Source organism: Theropithecus gelada, chromosome 6 (genome assembly GCF_003255815.1).
Source record: "Theropithecus gelada isolate Dixy chromosome 6, Tgel_1.0, whole genome shotgun sequence".
Classification (NCBI taxonomy): Eukaryota; Metazoa; Chordata; class Mammalia; order Primates; family Cercopithecidae; genus Theropithecus; species Theropithecus gelada.
In genome coordinates this window covers 87,315,323-87,338,147 of record NC_037673.1, presented here as the reverse complement: position 1 = coordinate 87,338,147, position 22,825 = coordinate 87,315,323, and the positions used below count along the sequence as shown (strand labels likewise).

Here is a 22,825-nt window from a genome sequence, read left to right as displayed (position 1 = left end):
ATGAGTTCATGTACTTTGACATGGATGAAGCTGGAAGCCATCATTCTCAGCAAACTAACACAGGAACAGAAAATACAAACACCACACGTTCTCACTCATAAGTGGGAGTTGAACTACTAGCATTTTTCTGGTCTGTTTCTACCTACAGAATTTCAGTGTTTGGGACTTCCATGCTGGAAAGCATGTGCCAATTCCTCTGCAATCTGCTCAGATCCCTCTTGATAGATGCTATCTTGGTATAGAAGCAGAGAGGTGGCAGATAGGAGAACAGTACTCTGCCTACCTTTCAGATTAACGCCTGCATGGTAGCAGATGACGGACAAGGGGCTCAAATAGAGAGAGGATTGTGTTTCAATAAATTTAAAATAAAATAGAGAATTAAATAGAACTCAGTAAATTGATTTACTTTGGCTGTATGAGGGAAATTATTAGCTTTTCTCCCATGATGGAATAAATATCATAAAGTCAATTAAACATCTAAGATTCCAAAGGAGGCATACTCATCTACAACATTTTTCAAGCCTCAATGGGCAAAGCTACTCAAATTGGGGGTAATGGACATTCCTGATATCAATAACGGCCTCCCTCTTTGTATCCTAAAGCCACCTTTCTCTCTACTCTCAAGTTCACTTAAAATATTTCACAAGGATTTCCTATACAGATGACTAGCAGTTTTTGAACACACGCTATGTATAAAGTACTAGGTCACACAAGTTATGTTATTTAATTCACATAACCATGTGACATGGGCATGCATACTTTCACTTTACTGATGGAAACTGAGGCTGAGAAAAATGGAGTTTTTGTACAAGATTACCAAGTAATTGGCTGAGCCAAGCTAGGAACCTATATCGATCAACCTTATACAAACTCTCATTGGGTAAAAAATGGAATTTTATGGAATTAAAAAAAAATTTATTTCATATGTAATTCCAAAATTGGGTCTCCTACTTATAGAATCTTTGCCAACTCCTAGTGTATAGGATCAAAGTGTTATAAAGACAGCTGAAGTGTGTTCAGTAACTGTTATCAGTCAGGCATAACAGTTTATGCTGTGGTAATAAACAACAACAGAAAGTTTCTTACTTGTTCCCTTGGAAATAATACCTAGCATCTGAGCTCACATGTCATTATTTGGAGTAATTCTGATGCCCTTGCCTACTTTAAGGGAATGAAAAGTCATAATCCTTTTCGCATATCCACATGAAGCAGAGATCCAGAAGTATCGGTGAACATTAGGGATGTCTATGAATTAACCACTTGGATAATCTGTGCTTTTTATTTCTTTGAAGGTGGATTCACAGAGTTGAGGAGCAACCTCTGCCTAATAACATGGAAAACAGAAACTTATTTGGCCATCTTTGCATAGCTAGTTCCATCTTCCTACATCATATATTACATTTGTGGGTGCTGCATTTAAATAAGGTCTGAAATGGGTCTTTCTACATTTATACTCCAAATGAAATCTGTTGTCAAAAGTCAAAAATAGAAACCTTTGAGAAAAATAGATATACTTAGCCTAGAAAGAATAATTTTATCATAAAAGAACTTCCCAAATAAAAGAGGCAGATACATTTATTTATCTTTATTCCTCACTTTTCTTTAAAACACTTTATCTACTTAATCAAAAGAAATGTGCACATGTTGGCCGGGCGCGGTGGCTCAAGCCTGTAATCCCAGCACTTTGGGAGGCCGAGACGGGCGGATCACAAGGTCAGGAGATCGAGACCATCCTGACTAACCCCGTGAAACCCCGTCTCTACTAAAAAATACAAAAAACTAGCCGGGTGAGGTGGCGGGCGCCTGCAGTCCCAGCTACTCGGGAGGCTGAGGCAGGAGAATGGTGTAAACCTGGGAGGCGGAGCTTGCAGTGAGCTGAGATCCGGCCACCGCACTCCAGCCTGGGTGACAGAGCGAGACTCTGTCTCAAAAAAAAAAAAAAAAAAAAAAGAAATGTGCACATGCTGTATCATGCTAAATAATACAAACACATTAAAATGTTATTAGACAACACTTCCCCAGCTCTGCTACCTCTGAGTTATCCAATGTTAAAATTTTAGTGTGCATTATTTGAGATATGCCTCTATGCTTATAATAATATGGAGGGATTTTTTCTCTTAACAAAAATTAGTTCATGTGATACCCATTTTTCTACAACTGCTCTTTTCTATATCAAGTGCATATTTTCAGATCAGGATATATTTATTTAACTCATTCATACTAATAGCTACAAAATATTCCCAGTTAAAATTGTACCTTAACTTCTGCAACCATGTATCATTCATCTATTTGCAGATATCCAGATTATGTCCAGGTTTTTGCCATTATAACCAATGGTAAAATAAATCCCATTGTATATGTTTTATGTATTAGCACTTTTTTACAAAAATTCTTTAAAATGAAGAGGCTAAGTCAAAAGATACATGTATATGTTAAAATTAAATAATGTCATGTTATTTTCCAAGTGTTTACTATACTCACATACATCATTTATTGTTGATATGGTTTGGCTCTTTGTCTTTACTCAAATCTCAAGTGAAATTCTAATCCCTGCACGTTGAAAGAGGGGACTGGTGGGAGGTGATTGGATCATGTGGGAGGATTTCCCACGTGCTATTCGCACGATAATGAGTGAGTTCTCATGAGATCTGATGGTTTAAAAGTGTGACAGTTCCCCCCTCGTGCTCTCTCTCTTTCTCCTTCCACTTTGTGAAGAAGGCTCTTGCTTCTCCTTCACCTTACACCATGATTGTAAGCTTCCTGAGGCCTCCTCAGGCATGTGGAACTGTGAAAAAATTAAACTTATTTTCTTTATAAATTACAGTCTCAGGTAATTATTCATAGCAGTGTGAAAATGAAAATGGGCTAATATGATTGTCTATCTCTATCTCAGAGGCATAAATGGTAGGTGTGTTTCTTTTCTATCTCTATAAAATTTATGGCACCTAAAGATTTGCTTGTAACTTTTATTTTTGTTCATTAAACATACATATAAGTTATCCCAAGAAGTAATTTAAGGAGGGAAAATGGAGAGAACAGATAATAAAGAGATAAGGGGTAACTAAATTTTTAGGCATTCTACTTCACTAACTAGAATATACATGAAATCTTGAAAATTTCTTTTTTACTTGACCAACTAAGTATAGTTCAAAGATCCCCACCTCATGACAAGGTACATGACCCAAGAGAATACTCATTATTTCTTCAGAGGTTGACACACATTCAAGCAAAGGATACTTGTGGTAATCTATTCTGTCTACACGGACCCTATTAACCTAGAATAAGATAAAGTATCCTGTTTTAAAAGAAATTCTGCATTTATAAATTGCAAAAACATTTTATCTCCTAAAATATATATAATTGGATCTCAATATAATTTCAGAAGTAAAACAAAGAGAAAATCAAAATCAGAATTGTATGCCACGGAAGTTAGCATGCAGAATATCATGGCCAGAAGGATAAATAAAATTAAGGACATTTAAGAACTGACACCACAAAACATAATCAGAGGAAGGAAGTGTTTTCCCCCTTTATTTTTCTATGCCATCATCATCAATGGTCAATTACAACAATTCATTAGAGCACTACAGTAATGAGAGTTAATTGGTAGATTTCACTTTTGTGTGGTTAGTGAACTATGGTCTGTTATGTGATCACAGGCTTTGACCCAATCGCATGTATATCTCGTTATGTTTTCCAGGGTCTGAAGATGCTTGAGGACAATGAACAGATAGAATAATTAAAATCTACCACCCAACGTGGAGAAATGATGTAATTATTATTAAAAAAGCATGTATTACTAAGAAAAATTAAGCAGCAACATATTCTGATATGCTGAAGAATAGCAAGTTAAACATGATAAAATTCCTAGCTTAAATGATTAAAAGTTCAAAATCAACCTTCTAAAGTTTTATGTCATTTTTACATACCATTGTATTTTAAAATCCAGCCAAACAAATTCTCTTCAACATTATTATGAAACTACATATTGTATATTCCATTCCTAGTCTTAAACAGGACTTCCCAGAAACAGACTCTAACATAAGCTACATATGCAAATGATTTATTAAGAAAGACTTCCTTCTAGGAGAAACCTAGAAGGGAGTCAGGGATGCAGAGTATAGAAACAAGAAACAGTTAAGTAATGGAAGATTTCATGCAAGCTCCCACAGAGGGTAACTTCAGACTGATCTTGCAAGGAAATTCTGGGATGTAAGTTTATCATAAGATTGTCCTCTCTGGATGTAAGAAAGCTGGGATTTCATGAGTCAGTCAATCATTGGCTTAGGTGCTCCTAAGTAACTCCAGTAACTCGAGGGCAATCCTCTGAAGAGAATTGCAAGTGCATGCTGTTGGATGCGAAAACACATGAAAAGTGAGAAAATAGTGTGCAGGGATTGTAAATGGGATCTGCAAGGGTCTGAGTAGAACACTGGCAGTGCTTGCTGCAATCTCAAATATTTTTTAACATCACCCAGAAAATTTCAAAACCAAGCATTCCCTGTATCAGTCTCTTTAAATTGGGTTATGCTGTAGTCTAAAAAAAAAAAAAAAAAAAATCCCTCAATGGCTTAAAATAAAGGAAGTTAATTTTTGTTCAGGATACAATTAGAGGTCAGCGGGGGCGGGGGCTGAGGAGCTCTGATCAATGAACTGATTCAAGGATCGAGGTTCTGACAGTGAGCCATCATCTTAAATGTTATCAACTACTGCCCCAGAGGGTATAACTCTAGAAGACTCTGCACTGGTAAGGCTCCGAATTGACACACGTTACTTTTGCTAGGAATTCATTGAGTCGAACTAGTTTCATATCCCCCTTCCTGCAAGCACAGCAGGACCTGAAAGTCATGTAACAGCATGGGCCTGAACGGTGAAAAATTGGAAATACTGAACAAGTTAATAACCAACACAATACCTGATGAATTCAATATCCAAACCACCACTTTTGAATAAGTCTGTTATAAATAAGTAAAAATTTTACTTCAATTGTTAAGTTGAAGCTAAATTTTTTAATTATATAATTAATTATAAAAATTAAAAATTTTCAAATTGAATTTATAAAGTCAAAAAACATACAGATGGCTCAAAAAGATCAAATAATTTCTGCATTATGTTTGGTGGAGTTGATTTCTGTTAACTTAAATCACAAATTGGAAAGTAGCAGACTGGAGATCATATTGAAATAGAGAATGTTAGATAATAAAATGTAAAATGTAGATATCTTTTTAAAAAACTTATGTTAAGAGGAATAGGAAGAAAATAGCAGAAGAGCTAGAAGAAAAGGTATATATTTCTCGAGAATAAAACCAAAATATCCAAAAATCCCCCCATCAGCAATGGTGGACCAGGAAGAAGCACAACAGTAGAAGACAACTTGGTATTTTGCATGGATGAAAGTTCACCAAAACTACTACAGTATATGTTGTTATTATTAAGCATATACATACATATAGCTCAAATGATCAGCTATATGTATCATCATATATATGGTGGCCAGTTTGGAAATCTACAGCTCAACATTAACTTATGCAATATAAAACGATATAAGAACAAATACTGGGGACTGGATTTCCAAGGCAATATTGAAGAAGATGGTACCATGTTGAATAGAGGAAAATGTATTATTTTGTAGAAGAGTTACATTTAGAGGCAGATAAATTATTCAATAAGAAACATGATTATGTGATGGTAAGATTAGACTAGAAATATTTAAGTATATTTAGAAATCAAGTGTTTGTTTAATCAACTTGTCAGTTAATGGACAAAATTTATTCACCATCTACTATGTTAGGTAATATAATCTTAAATTTCCTATTACTTGATATCAGTCAAAATCTCTGTACAGAGAAAAAATATTTACAGAGAGTTATCAAAAATATGTAGTCCATTCATACTAGAATTTAGATCTATGGTGACATACGTTTTTTGAAGGAAAGTCTGTGTAATTGAAAAAAAACTCGCAAATTGCTTTTTATCCTCATTCAAAATAAAAATATGCCAATATTACATCTCATGGGAAAAATTCTTATATTTTAGATTATTTATTAAAATAGTGTCACTGAGAATATTAGCACTTAATAGTCTACCTCTATATGTAAGTTAATTATCTATATATGTAACTCTTCTACAAAGTAATACATTTTCCTGTATTCAACATGATACTCTCTTTTTCAATATTGCCTTGGAAATCCAATACTAAAATATTTATTGTGGCAGTATTGAGATAATTTACTAATTTCTCATCTTTTACATTGCATAGTGCGTTAGACTTCATTCCTTGATCAGCAAATATTTATTAAGTGCTTATTATTAACCAATGTGTATTAATTTATCTTGTTCCACCAAGGTTAGTATCATTATCCCTCTTTTATAGGTGAAGTTATTTGCCTATATTAAAACAGTTAATTTCAGAGTTTGTAGGAAAGCAACATGTATCAGCACCTATTGTGTGCCCTTGCATCTCACTAGCAACCCTGGAGTCACAGAGATGAGTAAATAATAATCTCCACTCTTCTCTACCTAAGCCTTTCTTATCCACGGTTGTAGGATTTTCTTAATAAAACCAGTGAGAGAATGGAGAATCTTGTACTTAGGAGCAATGATGCCATCAGTTTCCAAGAAGGATCAGACAAATGTAAGCTGAAATGAAGTTCTATTTTGAAGTAGCTGAAGTTGAAGCTTTGGGACCATTTGCAGAGACGTTGCTCCTCACTTCTTCTGCAGAATTTCAGAGATTCTGAAATCTTTCCTTGTACCAGCTGGACCATCAAAGGGTGCTATGACTGGATCACATGTTATAAATACTACCTTCCCACAAAAATACCTTTTATTAGATTGTACCATGGCAAGATAGCATTTCCCAATATTTAGAATTTTGGGAAATATTTAGAAACTCCTTACTCTGTGATACATGTTTTCAATTTTTCTTTCTTCCAACATAAAAATGTATAAAAATTTGTTTCTTAACCTTGGTTTCATGAATAGTTAATATGCATCTTCGAAGCAACTCATTTCCTTATACCTTGGAGATATTGATTACATTTCCCACTTTTGACTGGTTTCTAAAAAGCTTGAAGTTGAATTTGTGGTCTACCTTTAGCACGTGTATAGAACTTCAGGGCAAATATTTTATGTACCAACCTCAAGCTGGCTGGATTTTACCTTTTTAATTTTTACTCTCCCTTTCCTTTGACTTTCTCACACATTTAAAATTCATTTTGTCTTGCATGCAGGTTTATAAGTTCTAATAAACTATTTTTGTTAAAACTCAAAATCATGGTAAATAAGTAACTTAAAACAACACTCTGGAATTTATTTTCAAGGAAACATATTTAGAGCTAATAAAATTTTTTGTTGAAAAGGTTGGAAACAGCAGTAGCAATACAATTCTTGGATAAGTCATTGGAAATAAGATAATTTTGAGAAATGCTGTTGATAAGATAAGAAATATGTAAGTGACAGTTTCAGAGATATAAATCATAGATATAGGCTGAAAAACAGCACAGACAGCATTTATGGTTTTACAAGCTGAGCTGTTGGTAGAACCAGTTTTCAACCTTTTCTTGCTCCCATGCTGGGGAACATGGCTATTGATTGTGTATGAAACAAGCACACTGGAAAACTTGAAAAGTAGAATATATCTGTAATTATATAAGGTGCCAATGGAAGATACAGACACTCTGCACCTAATGACTGTAGATTTATTTACAAGGAGAGACATAACCTGAAAGATCCTCCAAACACATTTATCCCAAACCCTGTGAAATGAGGCTAAGAATCTAATAACAACAGCCAAACATAAAGGTCATGACTTTGGACTTAACTGTAAGTTCTTGAATGATTATATTTATATATTTATATTTATATAATATATGTCATATAATATATGAATATATACTATGTTATAATATATACATATATGATATATATTAGATTTTTTATATTTATGTAAAATATAATCATTCAAGAAGGCTGACAATAATTAAGCCCATTGACTTTCATTTACTGCTGACGTGGTATGCTTCCATTAATCACTAAGTGGGTTGCAGAAATATCTCCCACACCTGTTGACTTTTATTCTAAAATCTAGAGGTCTCAATCACAAATAAACTATCTATGTATTTTAAAAATTCACTTGGAAAGGAGAGCTATTACTATTAACACATCAGAAATAATATTGTGTACCTGAACACACAGAGAAATTGCCTACTTTTGACCTAAGATGGTTGGCATGATGTTTAACGAGTGTAAAACATGAAGGATATAGACATTTACCCAGAATAGTTAACATGTTAAAGAAATTTGTTTTCCATTTTTATAAGGTATTAGTTCATAGCCGTAATAATCCCTTTGACAAGCAACCATGTCTGGGAATTATCATGGCATCTAATCCAGGTGCTGAGCTTCCTGGAGAGAATGCAGCAGAGTCGTTCTTATAAACCTCCTATAGCCAGGACAAGTAGGGAAGGGGTGAAATGCCTGTGATTCGAAGTCCAATGGCCTGAGCTGAAATCCTTTTGTGGAGAAACAGGATTCTTAATAGGATTAATTTCGATAATGTATGTAATGAACATAGCAACTGAATAAAAGCATTTGATAATTTGCTTTTATTTATCGCTGTGAGAAATTTTAACCTTAATAATCTGCTTATATCTTGTCCATTAAAACTTAATTTAACTTAACTAACATAAAGTATCCCTTAACATGATTTATTAAAGATTTTTATCTTAGATCCTTTGTAGCTCACTTAGATTTAAAATAAGAATTAAGACCATGACTTCATCAAATATTTTTAAGCAAGCATGTTCATAGATCAATTGTGAAATTAAGGACAAAAAAGATTAATAGCAAATAAATGTCTGACATCTTTTATAACTATTCTTTATTGAAAATTCTATCATTCAATTCATAAAAGGGGTTTTAGAAAACCACTTTCTCAAGTTAAACATGATCAGATGGGAGGTTTTACTTACATTAATAAATTGAATGAACAGTTTTAATTAAAAACGCATGCTATTTTCAAAATAATGCTGAAGAGTAGATTTCTGATCAATTGTAACTGCCAGATGGGAGATTTTCGTAAGCTGTTTTTAATATTTCACTTTCATGAACACATCACTTAAATATGCCTACTACCAATCTCAAGTACAAATGGTATTCAGAGCATTAAAGTAATGCAATAACTTAAGTACTTTTTTGTAATTTTTGTTTATAGACTTTAAATATAAAGCATGAAATTCAATAATTGAATTAGCACAGCTCTTTATCAAATTGCTCTAAGTAAATTTCCACTGTAAGCACATTGACGAAGAATTACAATGTACCTGGTTAATAAGTTAAAGTTGTGCTGAGATGATAATTTGACAAGTGTCATGAATGACCACAGTGAGAAAAAAAATGTGCATTTTCCATAAGATGTTTATTTATATTAAGTTTTATAAAATTAAGTTATGCTGATATTTATAATTGAATATGTTAGCATTAGTATAATAGAGGGTGGGAGAGTATCACTTATTTGCAACATTTTATATCTGTCTAAAAATAACATTTTGCTTTTTACAAAAGAATTTTGACATTCATCATTTTATCTAATTCTCAAAATATCCTAGTGATGTAAGGAAGCTATTACTCCATTTAATAAGTGAGAAAACTGGGAAACAGAGATTTAAGGCTTTGCCCAAGACAAAACACTAATTAAGTAATCTAGGTCTGGAGTCTCTCATCATGGTGTTCAGTTTTCACCACTTATCCCATGTTTATGGAGAGTCAAAAGGGCTGAATTTCACTGATTCCCCAGTTAAATGTGAAAAGAATTAGAACCTAGAAGGAAAAAATGAGAACTCATGTTTTACTTTCCCTTAAAGTTCTTCACAAAGCCATAGCATGTGATTATTTTTGCTTCCTTCCTCATCAGGAGGAAAAATAAGCAGCAAGAACAGTAGTTTCAAAGTGATACATAAAATATCCGTAACAGGATCTTTAGGGGCCAGTATCATTTCACATCAGATTAATAATTAGATGCCTTGCTTATCTATAGCTCAGGACTGGGCTGCATATCTTTTACTTTATTTTGGCTTCATTATTAGCTGTGCTTTCACTTTTGCAAAGAAAGTTGTTTTAAAATTTCTTAGTGAGATTCAAGCAAGGGTTTGAGAGTTTGCTGAATGAGTTATACAGCATTCCCTGCCTATCCATGATTTTTCTTTCTGTGGTTTCAGTTACCCACAGTCAACCTCAGTCCAAAAATACTAAAGTATTTTAAAAGACAGAGAGAGAGACCACATTCACATAATTTTCAATGCAACAGATTGTTAAAATTGCTTTATTTTATTATGAGTTACTAATCTCTTACTGTGCCTAATTTATAAATTAAACTTTATCATAGGTACGTATATACAGGAAAAATTATGGTATATATAGGGTTTGGTACTAATCACAGTTTCAGGCATCCACTGAGGGTTTTGGAACATAACCTGTGCAGATAAGGAAGGACTCCTATACTAGAGATTTTAGAGTTTAGCAACCACAGTGAAGAACAGGATCAGGAGATCAGGGTATAATACACAAACACAATTAGGAAAGAAGTCACTTAGAGATGGGAACATCTTCAAAAACATGGATATATGTCTAGAAGGAAGGTCTGAATCTATAAGTTCAGATCAAAAGCAAAAATATGGCATATGAATTTCTTTCTCTCTGCTCAGACCAAGGATAAATTTTAAAATTCTTGACGGCAATCCCAGAGAAGACCAGAGAGAACTAATACAGTGAAACAGGCAGTTAATCAGCATCAACAATGTCAAACTTCAAATATCATTTCAATACTTCTAAGGCAAAGTGTCTATGCCAAACACTCTGCTGATCATTCTCATGTGTGTTATCTTATCAATTTAATATCCTTATGGGGTAAATAACAATATTTTCATTTTACAAGTGAGGAAACCAAGATCCAATTACTTGAAATAATTTTTCCAGGTAATAAAAGGTATAAGCAGGATAATTCCAAGGTTTTTGAAAATCAGTGTATTTATGCTGAACTTCTGGATGTATCTCCACAGAACAGACTTTAATATGAGAGCCATGAGCACATTCTGCAAAAATGATGCAGACTCCTTTTTGAGAACATGGATGTAACCTGTGCCAAGGATTACAGTGTCCCAAGTGCATCTGGAAAGTATATCCAATTCTCTCTGAAAAGATAGCTATGGTATCTCTCCCTCATTCCATTCATGACATAAAAAAACTAACTTGAAATTGATGGTCTTCATTCTGGTTCAAAAGGACAACTTGATTACTGCCTGGTGATTCATGCTCCAGGACTATTACAATGTGAAATACTTTTTTGTCAAGTCTTTGCAAAGCATTCTCACAGTAAATATACTCAAAATTTTCATACTTTTTTTTATAGTGAAGACACCTCCTATTGTGACTACTGCAATTAGTAGCTTGATCTCAGACTGGGCAAGTGTTTATAGGCAGTTGTTGTACCAGGATTCTGTGAAGAGAGAAATTAAGAAGAACTTTATTAATTGCCTCACCATTTTGTTCCCAGCTGTCTTTTACAGGCAATGACAGAAGAATAAGAAAGGTAATTTTCCTGGTGAAAGTCGGTAAATTGCCTTTTCATTGAGAGAAAAATTAGGGATGAAATTAACAAAGAGTGCAGTGACTGTGAAAGGTCTCAGGCTAAGACATAGCTTATATAAAGTTTGCTAAATTACCTTGCAAGGATAATGAGTCCACGCATTAGAAAGTAGTAGTTTCATTTGGGAAGCCCAGCTCCTGTGAGTCTGGAGGGCTGATTCCGTGAGTACCTTCACAGATGGTAATATAAATATCCTAAGGTTAAGGTTTGTCTTGGAAGCTAGAGTAGAATTGATTCTCAAGTTGATTACATTTTTCCAGAAAAAGCAAAAGCAAGATGGTGATGTTATGGGAAAATGTAGAAAAATTTGATGCAGAGGGCAAAAGAGTGGCAACTGATTAAAATGAGTCTTCACTTCATTACTTAAGGAGATTAAGGTCAAAGTACACCACTACTGTGCAACATTCTCCTACAGCAAAAACTTCACATAGTTAGGATATCTGACACAAACCACTAACTGTTCACAAGCCCTCCTTTCTTCCTTCTGGGTATACCAGTAGACTATATTCCTCAGTTTCCCCTACTGTTAAGTGGGGTTGTGTGATGCTTCGCAATAAGGCACATAAAAAATCCCCAGGCAATCCCCTATGCTGTCATTATTTTCCCTGGCCTGGCAGCCAGAGGCAGAGGATACACTGGAGGCATTCTGGATCCTAGGAATCCTAGAAATGGCAGAGTCACTAAGTCAAAGGAATTTGAGTTCCCTCAACCCATACTTAACTGAGACAGAAGCAAGAAATAGAGCTCTTAGTGATTTAAACCACCGTAATTTGGGATGCATTTGTTTTGCATATAGCAACCCCTGACCTGACCAATACAGCAAAAAAGTATTACTTTTATCACCCTATGACTGTAGTTTTCAATGCTCCCAACTTCCTTAATGTCCACATCTCTTATGTTTTAGGAAACAAACTTTGTATGCTTTCTCAGATTCTCTTGACCACCTTTTCTGCTCTCTCTTTTCTGGTCAAGTCTGCATTCATATTATGATCACTGGTTTACCTTTGGACTTGGATGAAATAGTCCATAACACAAGGGATCTCTCTGAATGGCACTGACAAACCAGGTTATACAAGCCGTCAGTGTAGGGGTAAAACACTCTGCATAAGATTTGACCAATAGGTAACTTGAGATGGGAGAAAGCTGGGAACACACATTTCTCCTCCTTTCCCTCTCCTAGGAATGACTCATTCTTATCACACTTCCGAAGAAGTTCTATGTGTTGTGTGAACACATGCACTATGCATCTGGCAGTATCTCTTAGTGACTCATCATGCAATGGTGACCAGTGTTGTAACATAAGGCATTAAATTTCTCTTCAACTTCCTCGCTTTGCTTCTGTTTTTCATTTATACTTCAATGGGCTTAAATCTTCTAAATAAAATAATAGCATCTTAATCCTTACCTCAGGCTCTGCTTTTTAAAGAATCGGGCTAAATCATCTTATTTGCATCATTATTAGTTCAGTATCTAGTCTCTTATGTTCTTGTCCTCCACCAGGCCCCTACCTGACAAATCCTTGTCCAAGATCCTATACAAAGTTTTAGACAACAGTAATTATAATCTCATGCACAATGGCAAAAAAGCCCTAAATATGGGAATACTGAATTTCTGACATGAAAGTTTTATAGAGAATCCTAATGATCATCAGGATCACTGCAAAGAAGTGCAAGACCTGTCCTCAGTCTTTATAAAGCCCTGTTTAACAGGCTACAAATTAGTAAAAAAGATCACTGGACACAGTGAGACGTGTGTTATAACACAGGTATATGTGTCAGATTTTATGGATGGCAAGCTGGATAGATTGTGATAGGAGTCTTTCCCATGTCTCTAAAATCACATTAATAGATAACTAAACAGAAATCCCAGGTAGATTTTTTAAGGCAAATATCATAATTAGACATTTGAGCTACATACATTATTTAATTACTGTTCTTATTGGTCTCTTTCCTATCTGTTTACTTTTACTAAGCATACAGTCCTCATCTGACTAGGCAAACCCTTTGAAGTTCAAACACTTACCATCATTTCTGCCTTAGGGAAGTTTTAAAATGAGTTATCTTTTCTTAGCATGTAGTTGAACACAAGAAAAAATTAAAAGAACCTAGAATTAGGTATTAGCTCTATAATTTCATTATGTTGTTTAAATTCCCTAAAGATCAGAAATAACTATATTCAAAATTTAAAGGAGACATATTTCAAAGTCAAAAATTGTCCCTGTGGATTTTACTGGGAGCATTGGTTCTCTTTCACCAGTTCAGATGACTGAAAAGAAAATAATGCATCTGTGAGGTTTCTTCTTTATCAGGCCATCTTCTGATCATTTTACATATATTTTTCATTGAATTATTATCATTGTCTCATAACGTAGGTTGTATTATCCCTATTGTCTGGAGAGAAAACAGACTCAGAAGATTAAACTTTGTGTAAAATCACATAACAAATCAGTCATTGGGACATACTTCAAACTCAGATTTTTATATCTAAGTTCACCTAGAACATTAAAAAATACATATATTAACAATTGTAGGCTAAAATACTTCTGAAAATCCAAAAGTACCTGCAGTAGTTTGTTAAAGTGTACTCTTGTAATAAATAGGGTAACACAAAATATACAAAATAATATTGTATTAAATTATACCCTTCTGATCATTCAACTTCTTGAAAACAAATGAAGTGAGGCATAGATTTCTCAGTAAAAAAAAACTCTGGCATGCTTAATAAAGTAACCAATGTTATCTCAATGAACACAAAATATAAGAACATTCTTCTTTCAGTGGGCCTTTGGCAACTTGTGAGGGAAATCAGGCAGCTGGGTCACTGTATAGTAAATTATTTAAAATTCAAATATATTCGCTTCACATCATACCCTGAAACAAATTCCAGATGTGTTAAAAAGTAGATTTTACTGAAAATTAAGTCAAAGAAAAAAAATCACATTGAATATTTATCAAACCTCCAACAAAGAAATGATTTTCAATTCTTTGAATATGTAAAAAGTGCACAAAGGAAAATATCAGTAAATAGTACCATAACATTTAAAATGTGAATATAAAAAAATTTAAAAGTTAAACTAAGAAATTTTCCAACAAATGTAGTATTGGTTTAATGACTTGATTTTATTTTTATGCATGTGAAAGATGCATGTGAAACATTCAAACTTCTGATAGAAAAGTCACTAATAATATGACAGATACATGGATAAGGGTTTAAACAGATAATTGACATTTAAAGGAAACAGAATTATCAAATACAGATTTGAGAATGTAAGAACTTTCTTGTAACCAGAAAATGTAGATTAAAGCAAGTACCATTTGACATATGGAACTACAAAAATAAATAAGTAAATAAACATCTAACATGCTGGTGAAAGTACAGTGAACTTACTATCCCATTCATTCTTGATGACAACATAAATGAGTATAATTCTTCTAGAAAGCAATTTGACAAATACCTTGTCAAAGGCAGTCCCAGTCCTTGGAATCTAGCCTAATGAAATCAGTCAAAATACTGAAAAAGTTACGTATATGAAGGTATAGCATTACACTACGAACAATTTGAAGCACCCCAATGTCTACTAGTGGGGGAAAGTTTTAGTATATTATCACTGGTCCACTAGATAAAATTTATGACTGTGTTTAGAATATTAATTGTAACTACTGTTAAAGAATAAAGACAGGCCAGGTGCGGTGGCTCACACCTGTAATCCCAGCACTTTGGGAGGCCGAGGTGGACGGATCAACTGAGGTCAGGAGTCGAGACCCACCTGGCCAACATGGTGAAACCCTGTCTCTATTTAAAAAATACAAAAATTAGCTGGGATTACAGGCATGTGCCACCACACCCGGCTAATTTTTTTATTTTTAGTAGAGACAGGGTTTCACTATGTTGGCCAGGCTGGTCTTGAACTCCTGGCCTCAAGTGATTAGCCCGCCTCGGCCTCCCAAAGTGCTGGGATTACAAGGGTAAGCCACCATGCCCAGCCTACATGTATATATTTTTAAAGAGGTTACATATCAAGACTGTGTTAGAACTGATATGCCAAATGTTGGGATAAGAAATAGCATGATCAAGATGAATAGGTGACAAACAATAAAAGTCAAAACATAAACACTAGGCCGGACATGGTGGTTCATGCCTATAATCCCAGCACTTTGTGAGGCCAAGGCAGATGGATCTCCTGAGGTCAGGAGTTCAAGACTAGCCTGGCTAACATCGTGAAACCCCATCTCTACTAAAAACACAAAATTAGGGCTGGGCGTGGTGGGTCACGTCTGTAATCCCAGCACTTTGAGAGGCCGAGGCAGACAGATCACTTGAGTCCAGGAGTTCGAGACCAGCCTGGCCAACATGGTGGAAACCCATCTCTACTAAAACTACAAAAAATAGCTGGGCATGGTGGCACACACCTTTCTAATCCCAGCTACTCAGGAGGCTGAGGCAGTAGAATCATTTGAACCTGGAGGCAGAGGTTGCAGTGAGCTGAGATCATGCTACTGCACTCCAACCTGGACAATGGAGTGAGACATTGTCTCAAAAAAAAAAAAAAAAAAAGATAGCTGGGCACGGTGGTGGTTTATCAGGTAAACACAGCATTGTGATGCATGCAGTCACAGTTAAGTAATATCTAATAATATAGATAATTTATGTTAAATTCACTTATACCATCTAGTGTCATATAGGGTAATGCCCCCAACTTTGCAAATGGATGTTTTTCAATAAAGAAATTAGAAAATTGTCCTGAGAGAGTTATCACTTTGGCTGGACTCACTAATGCCATCTTCAAAGGCTTCCTATGATAATTGACAAACTGGAAGAGGACATCAGCAGCTGTATAACCAATAGCACAGGTGCCAGTAGACCCTTGGTCATCCTAATCAGTGTGACCCTCTTATTGGAAAAGGTGGTTGCAAAATCAAGGAAATATGAGAGAGTGTAGAGGCTCAGGTGCAGCTGACAGAAGATATGCTCCCAACTCAACTGAGTGGGCCATCACTATTGCTAACATTCTGCAATCCATAATTGAGTGTGTCAAACAGACTTGCATAGTCATGCTGGAGTCTCTCCCAGTACCCCAGGAAGGGCATGACTATCCCTTACCAGCCCAAGCCATTATTGAGTTCTCTGGTCATCTTTGCAGGTGGTAAGGACAGGTATATCACAAGCAGCAACAGCGCAAGCTTTCCCCACACCACCCTGTCCATGTGCTTCAATGCTTATCTGGAGGGATCACCTCTAGAGTTGACTAAGCTGCACCAGTGGGCAATGCAACAGGCTTATTTTCCCATGACTCATGGCGACACTGGATTCAGTGCAGGTTTGGATGCATCTGCTCCAACTACTTCTCATGAACTCACCATTCCAAATCATTTGATTGGCTGAATAATTTCAGACATCAAGGCACCCAAATCAAGGAGATCCCTCCGAAATGTGGGGTGCAGATCAAAATTCTGAACCCAGTGGAAGGATCTACTGATAGCATGAGATCTGCTGCCAGCATTAGTCTAGTTCAATATCTAATAAATGTCAGGCTTTCCGCTGAGACAGGTGGCATGCGGAGCAGCTAAAATAATGTAGATTCATCCATAATATCTTTCTGCTGTTCACCACCATTCATGATCCATCTGTTCTGAACACTCAGTGATTCCAGTTTTTAATAGTTTGTAAATTTTCTATTTCTACACTTTATTATCCACTCATGATTTTTAATTAAAGCCGTTTAATTCCTTTAAAAAATAGAAAGTTAATTTAGCGAGAGAGAGAGAGAGGATAGATATAGACAGACAGAACAACAGACAGAAAAATAAATGTCTCCTGTGCCTCAGCATTTTGTATACAGAGTTCCACCCCTCTACATGATAATAACAATGTTTCTTGGCACTAAGTTACTGGAAACAGCTCTCCAACAATAAATCTGCACATCACCTGGTTCTCAGTATGCACGCAGCATGTGCAAGTCAAATTGATTTGAACCTGTTGATATGAGTTGATAAACGTCATAAACACAAGAGCTATAAAAATGACTGATACTGACTTTTGAAAAGTTCACTTTTCTTTACATACTAACCAAATATTTTCTATACTCAAATGATATCTTTGAAACCTGGGAGTCATCTGAGGTAGTACGGAGCTTTGCTCTTCCCTCTCACTTCCCTCCTCCTATTGCCATTAGGACAATACAGTAATCACCACCATTTACTGAACCTTGTGCTTCCTATTTGCCAAGCACTTGGCACCTGCTATTTTATTTATCTCTTCATGACAAGCTCGTGAGGTCTAGACAATGATTCCTGGAGCGCTATGCATGACTCTTGAAAACACACTAGCAGCAGTCCTTCCTTCTATTTGCTCATAGGACTCATTGGGCCACCACTCAGAAACACACTATGGAAGAAAAAAATTAAGGATTTATGGTCTGTACTGTGATCTTCTCACACAGGTGATCTAAGAAAAGGTGCAAAACCAGACATAAGGAGTAAATTGTTGCAGCAGAAAGGAAATAAGCCTAAAAGTTATCTATTCCTACTTCTATTGTTTAGTTTGGGTGATCTTAGTTAAAGTCATTTAAACTCTTCAACTCTTCAAGCCTCAGGGACCTCATATTCATACACCAAAATGACCACCATTTTAATCAAAGCTTTTTTTTTTATAACTGTAACAGAAGTCATATCAGACATTCTTAAGCAAAAGTAAATTTGCCAGAATTATACAGGGATGTTGTTAGGAGCATAGCTGCATTTTTTCAGGATTTTGAATCCAAAACTGGAATGTTATCAGGAAGCTAAATAGTTCCTTTTGGGGGACAGAACTCCAACACCCGCCAGAAGGCATAGATTTAACCCCTAATTTCACCACTTAATTGTCTCATCCCTTAAACACTTCGGAATTTTATAGTAGGGCTTACCACAGTGAATGGCCCTAAGCAGGCACTCAATAAATGGAGGCTCCTTTATCGTTATTCTGTCATCAAGAAAAATTTGATAATAAACAATGATATACTTAGCCCCACAGAGTGGTAAGATCATGTTTCATAAATCATTAGGTATGCGGAAGCAGTATAGAGAAATTAAGGTTTTAGGCTGTAGAATCAGTGTGCTTGTATTACAATTCCAAACCTACTACCTATTAGTTGTGTGACCTTAAGAAAGTAAATACTGATTATGATAATAAGAGCATCTGTTTAAGTGGTGAAGATTAAATGAGGTAACATATAACATGTAGTTTGGATTCTGATGGTTACTGAATTTTCAATAAGTATTAGCTACAAAGTTACTATTTTTTAAAAAATCTATAAAAATAACAAATTTTAAATAAACCAGAGAAATGGAAAACTTGAAGGAATCAAAAAGCTATTTTAGAACTACCACAACACTGTGGTGCGTAAGGGGAAAACACAGTCTACCTTGGCCCCCACTTGACTCTTGCTGTCTTGAGTCTTCCCTTTTCTTCCTTTGAAAGTCATCAGGAATAAAGAAATGACTAAGGTGACATAATTTAGATGGCTTCCTGTACATTCTAGTGCAGCATCAGCACCACTTGGGAACTTATTAGAAATGCAAATTCTCAGGCTGTTTCTTAGACTCACTGTACCAGAAGCTCTTTGGAGGGGTAGGGGTGCAGCCCACTGTGTTTCAACAGGCCCTCCTGGTGACTCTCAGAACCACAGAACAGAAGACTCTGGCTATGAATTAGAATCACCTATTGAGCTTAAAAAAATATTGATGTGACTACCAGTGCCCTATCCTAAAACAATTGAATTAAAAATCACTGAGGATAGGGCCAGGACATTAATATAAGTATTTTTAAAATATGACAAAAGTTTCCCTCTATAGCCAGAAAAAGAATCATTGCAATTATTCTTTCCACACAACCATAATGCAAGTGGTTCAGCAGTCACCACCCAGGTTGTCTCTGAAGAGCATTCAGAATTGGTTCTAAGCTCCTCCAGTCCTCACATTATGGATGCTTTAATACTTTAAGATCCCTCTTTCCCTACCTCAGTTTAACACTCCTTCATGTACATCTAATCCCATAAGGAAACCAGTTCTTAGATCCTTTATTCTTACTGATAAAAATCTCAGTCAACCCAGAAGAATATTTTTAAGTGAAATTTTATACGTTAGACAAATGAAATTTCAAACTTTAGCCAAATGAAGTATGGGGCAGGGAAGTGGGGAGCCCTTGTCACTATTTCTTTATAAATTACCCAGCCTCTTTCCTCAGCTACAATGAATTACAAAGCATTGATTATTACATTGTATTGAGTGGCATACCTTAATGAATACTAACTCGTTTCAGTGCTTTTTGACAACCTACCGAATTAACTTAACTGACTGTATTATTATGAGATCAGCTACTCAGCAGCAGCAAAGGTGCTAATTGGTGCATTTAGTAGCAGTGAAAACCTAACCTACAAAGATATTTGGAGGTAGAAAAATGGGAGCGCATTGATAATATAAACTGGAATGATTAGATTTCTGTCTATTACGTAGTGCAACAAAAATAAAGCCATTTTAATAGAATCATGTCAAAGGACCTATGTCTCCTGCTTTGAAAACAAATGTGTTGGCTTCCTGTCAACATTTTCAGGGCTTAGCAGCAGGAGGTCATTACCCTTGGACAATGCTCAGTTACACAGACATTATCTCCAATTAACAGGTTTTAACTATAACAATTTCTCTTTTATTGAAAAAGGTTTTTTTAAAAATAAAAAACTACAAAAGTGAATCCATAATCTTGTCTCCTTGACTGGGATTAGGATGATTACATGTACCCTTACACACATACACACACATGCACACATCTGAGTCAATAGAGTAGTTTTAATGTCCTTGAACTCTTTTTAAAGCATGGTAGACAAATATTCCAATCTTTACGTAAACAATTTGCAAAGACAGCTTTTTCATCAAAAAATAGTAAAATAAACCTCTCCCCATGTTGATGAAGCCAAGACATTTTGAGTGTTTCAAATTTCTAAAATAAAGTAAGTACAAATGAAACATTTATCAATTATAATGCATTATGTTTTCTGTCTCATTTCAGAAGGTATTATGGTAATAATTCTGGATGATGGCCAGAAGCTCAGAGGAGAATTTTTAACACCCTCTCAATAGACACATTTATAGCTTTTAACTATGCAGAATACTGGTCTTATCAGCGCATAGCAGGGAAATGATTAAAATATTTCAGGCGAACTCAAACTTGGTTGTCCTTAGGTGGAAACGAAGCATCATTCTGGGCTGAAACCTCCAATTATATAAGATAGGAAGTCACAGAAAGACATCAGATTCATACACTGTCAGTCTACACGACAGATGGTAGTGTCTGGCAATGCCTTTTTTATAACAGAAAATATTATTATAAAAATATCCACAGAAGACATTTTTAGTTCCTTGACTTAATATGTGGAAAAATTAGAGATTTTTATAGAAATTAGAGGTTTAATACTCAATAGTATGAAACAGTAGTTTTCTTTGAAATCTATGCATTAACTATTCTGTCATTTCTTAGAGAACTTTTTATAGTTGGAAGTCATCTGTTATTTTAATCTCTCTCTTTCTCTCTCTTTCTCACCCATCTATTTAAATTCAACCTAAATCTATATGTTTTTATACAACAGTTAAATCACACTATCGAGTGTTGTGATGTGCTGTAAATCACATTTTAGCCTTCCCCTCTGTTATTACAAAAGAACTGCCTTTATCTCAAAGGGGGTATTTCCTTATAGATGAAGTTTCTTGAAGGTAGAATTCTCCTGAGAGCCACACGTTTGAGTGGCATGTTCTTAAGCATATTGCATTATGTGTCAGTATAATTAGCATATTCTTCTGGATTGTAAAAAGTAACAATAGCTGACAGCTGAATATGTAGGGAAATGGTCTGTAAAACTATCTAAGAACTAGGGAATCTAGTCCTTGTGTGGAACAAGCAGGTGTAGCACAGTTTTTGTAATCCCGTTTTGAAAATGAATGGAGGAGGTTTAGACTCCCAGGTGGTTAGACCATTCCTGTCTCATACTCAGACACCATGTTCAGTGTTTATAGTGTGGGGTGCAAAGCAAGCCCAGAGGGTGGCTGAAAAAGAGAGAACAGAAATGGAAATATCACTGCCTGGTTTTGGCAAAGTACATAAGATGCATCAATATAGCAATGGAAACATCCCCAAGATTTCAAAGAATCTTACTAACGGGAAAAGGTCACTGTGTTCTCAGAAATGTTATATATTACAGCAGTGCTTATTCTCGAACTACCAGAGAACTGTAATTCTGGTTCTACCTCATCAAAATGAGCCTGGAAAGGTGGGCAGTTAGGTCTGTTGCATAGCTAGGACAAAGATGCAGAATGTGCAAAACTCATCGTTAGGTAGAAATAAGCAACAAAAGCAAAATAGCCAGAACAAAAAAAAAAAAAAAAGCTATTTTTGGAGAATTTTATGAGGCAGGGAATGCCCTCTTAATTATACATACAGGAAAGACTTTTCAAGGAATCGAAGGGGTATTAGGACAGCCCACAGGACAGCATGTTTTCTTCCTTCCCTGGAGCGTACTTGTTTTTGTGATCTACTTGCTGAATTTCAAACTAAAATGATAGGAATGACCATGTCTCAGGTCATTCTCACAGCTAGCTTTTCTTCTCCTAAACTTTATTTTGTGGATAAAAATTGTTGAAAGATTACAGGTTTTTATTTTCAAATGAAATTTGGAATTAAAAAATAGTAGACAAAAGCCCTGAAATTTTGAAAATAGAAGAGGAAGGCCTAAGCAGATTTACTACTGAATTAATTACTGACTTCACATATATGTGAGTATATTTATGTGTGTGTGTGTGCGCTTCACTTTCATCATCTTTCTATCTGCGACCCTAGCATAGGAAAAGAACACTGCAGCTTGATTTTAAAGGCTCCTACTACCGTCACTGTAACTTTAACTTTCGGACATGTTATTCTTTGCAATATGTCCCACCCCCATTCTCCAGACTTCTGTGTGTAAACCTACCAAACCCTATAGTTTAAAGAAGCCACAGGAAAGGGCTCAGATAGTATCATATTTACTGTTTAATTTTCCTTTAAGTGTATAAACCAATGTAACAGCATCACATGGACTAGAAAATATACAGTCTTTTACTTTGAACCAAAAGCGCACACCCCAGTATCAGCTGTAACTTGATTTCATTCACCTCTCTA

The 22,825-nt window shown here is 35.3% G+C and overlaps 1 pseudogene; it reads left to right on the top strand.

The window, feature by feature from the left end:
* Positions 1–17,211, top strand: part of LOC112627032 — a 46,682-nt pseudogene extending 29,471 nt beyond the window's left edge.
* The last annotated feature ends 5,614 nt before the right edge of the window (positions 17,212–22,825 follow it).